The 3,148-nt window shown below is 39.0% G+C and overlaps 1 pseudogene; it reads left to right on the forward strand.

Annotated features, from left to right (window-relative positions):
• LOC102875600 overlaps window positions 1-1,948 on the forward strand; it is a 15,690-nt pseudogene extending 13,742 nt beyond the window's left edge.
• Window positions 1,949-3,148: the final 1,200 nt, after the last annotated feature.

Here is a 3,148-nt window from a genome sequence, read left to right on the forward strand (position 1 = left end):
AATGCATCAAATGTGATAATGGTTACCCATGGTGGATAGTGTTTGGTGGAGCTCCCCAATTAAAACAGGGTAGGAAGTAGTAGTGGCATCCACTTCCAAAATAGCTTGCCTCCAGAAACTCTATGAGCTTAGATAAATGATGGAAATTTATACAATTGTTCAGGTCTTTTGTTCATAGGGTTGATATGAGTCATCTATGACATGATGGCACTTAACAACAATAATACCATATATGATATGAGATATATATATCTTGACATAATAGAATGCTATGCATTACTGGAAAATAATGAAGTCATAAAATATGCAACATGGGTGATTTTGGAGGAAATTATGCTGAGTTAAAAGTCTCAGTCTCAAAAGGAAAAAATATTGTATAATATTACTGTTGTGAAGCAAGACTGACATGAGTGGGAAAATAATAGGAAAGAGTGGATAGACAATAAACGCTGTATTGGAACAGATAAGCAAAAGAACTGTTTAAAAGGAATATATGATTAGGCATTATATGTAAAACAATGGTCCAGAAAAAGAGATACCTTGCAAAGAGGACTGGAGAGGGAGAGGGGAAAGTGCAGGAGAGGGAAATTGTGCAGAAATGAATGATATTTTAAAAAAATACAGTGAATTGTGGGAGGAAGAAGAGAGGCAGAGGGAGTAAAATTTGCAACAATGAAAATGATGAAAATCCAACTTTTCTGTATACTTTCATTTAAATAATAATTAAAATTTAAAAATATTGAAGAAAAGAAGAGGCTTGTAAATATAGCCAAAAACAACTAACCATGAAAGGATAAAACTAGTGAACTGGGCTTTCTATAAATCAATCAAATCCTTATGTACTCTCATTCTCTCAGATAACCTAATTGCAAGCCCCCAAGACCTTAGGCTCTTAGGCAAGATTATAGCGACTTTGACCCACCTCCTGGACTCTTCTGTTGGAGATTTTCTCATATCTTTCAATCTAGGACCAGATTCCCATCTCCAGGGACTGTGACCACTGGAAGAGACTGGTGAAGGATCAGTGGCGTTGCAAACATGTCAACCTGACCCTCACATCATGCACCCTAAAGTCACGTGGCACTTCATTCGCTGGTGTATGGCCACTTGCCTACAGATTCCCTGCAGATAGGGGGCTACCTGTTCTCTGGCTTCCAGGTGCCCCGACTATCCTCTTTCCTGATGAGGGTTCTAGGTCAGAAATGCCCTAACTTTCAAAAAATCTTTTTAAAGAGAAAGGTGAACTGAGGTGTGGTGAGGAAAGCATGCTACAATGAATGAATGGAAATCCAAGTTTTCTGTAAATTTTTGTTAAAATGTTAATTTAAAAAAATGAAATAACCTATCTGAGGTGCCTCTGCCTGAACAAGGCTGACATAAACATGGGGCCCATCACCGGCATGCCTTACATCATGAGGAATCTGAAGATGCACAGTTATGAGATTCCTATGCTATGGCTCCTCAATGAGCATAGCCCTAAGGTGCTGCCTTAGCTCAGTGCATCATACTGGACTAGGTTCTCAGCTTCCCTGATGGACACTTTTAGGGCCTGACACACTTGCAGGGCCTGTACTCACTAAACCAAGCTGTATACAAACCTGAAGGAGATTTACTACATGGAGATGCTAGAAGTGATGGGCTGCACTCTCTTGGCCTATGGTGCACTTCTTGCCATCAGTCACCACATCCAAAATGTACACAAAATTTGCTGGAAGGAATGTTAACCCTGGAGAGTCTGTGCCTTTTGGGCCTGTTTATAACTTCCAAAATGTCCCTCTCTGGCAGAAGTCCTCTCCTCTCGCTGCACTATGTCCAAACCAAACTCAGGGTCCTTGAGCTACACAGAATGGGCTGGGATGGTCAGAAGGCTGAGATGATCTTGTGTAAGGAGCTGCTCAACTGCAAGGTTATAGTCAGGGTCTGCTCTAAAGAGTCCCTACACTGGTAGATGGGATAGCATTAAATGTTCTTTGGTCCCAGGATTCTGGCCCATACTACTTTTTATGCTTACCTTGAACAACATCTTGGAAAGGGAGTTCACTGGGCTTATACTCAAAGTGACTGAAGGGCTCTATAAAGAGAATAATGGGCCTCCTCTCTTGTTTGTCAGACAAGTAGCCTCAATCACATCAGCCAACCTCTCTGAGGCCTAGTTACCACAGATGGAAATGGGGACAACTGTAGCTACATCATACTTTTGAAAAGCCTTGCTCATTCACAGCCCTTAGCCCTGAGAAGATTATCGTTGGAAGGTGTTCTCAGGATTGTACTCAGAGAAAAGATGGATGTGGACGGTTAGGGAGTTTTTGGGGGGCCCTGAAGAGGCTAACCTCAGGAGATCTGGAACGTCCAGTCCACATGTTATCTCTACAAGCCAATCAGAGAAAGAGTGACTGAAATTTGCACTCTGATTATCAGTAAAAATTTCTGGGGTTAATTTTCTGTATTTCATTTCCCAAGCTTTTCACATGTATTATTTTTGTGGCCAAAGAAAAGGAATAATACTGTTTATAAAACAAAACAAAAAAAACCACCACTTTTTTGACAGGTGAAAAGAAAGTCTATAGAATCAGAAAAAATATATTTGGCAAAGATATTTCATACAAAGGACTCATAGCTAAAATATTGAAGCTATATTGTTTCTACAAGAAGAAAAACCAACAAAAAACAAACAAACAACAACTTGATAATCTAATTACAAAATGGGAAAAATACATGAAAACACTCTTCATAAAGGCAGACCTCCAGATAGCCACCAAACACATGTTAAAAATCACTAGCAATTAGAAAGATGCAAATCAAACAACAATGATGTACTATCTCATCCAGCTGTAATAGCAAAGTTTAACAGGACAGCAAACAATAAATATAATATCTGCAAGGATAGAATGAAACTTCCATACACTGTTGGTCAGATTGTAAAATGATACAGCCATATTATGTAAAGCAGTTTAGTGTTTCCACAAAAAGATGAATATAAACATTACGTGTAATTCAGTTGCCCACTACCAGAAATATACCTGAACGAAATCAGATTTAGAACTCTAAAGAATTATGTACACCTATGATTATAACAAACTATGCAGCCAGCAAATTAAAAGACATATTGTGATGGGAGAGTCTACTGTTAGGGACCTCTCCAAAGTAC

This window comes from Elephantulus edwardii, unplaced genomic scaffold (genome assembly GCF_000299155.1).
Source record: "Elephantulus edwardii isolate Elephantulus edwardi_28Jun2011 unplaced genomic scaffold, EleEdw1.0 scaffold00020, whole genome shotgun sequence".
Classification (NCBI taxonomy): Eukaryota; Metazoa; Chordata; class Mammalia; order Macroscelidea; family Macroscelididae; genus Elephantulus; species Elephantulus edwardii.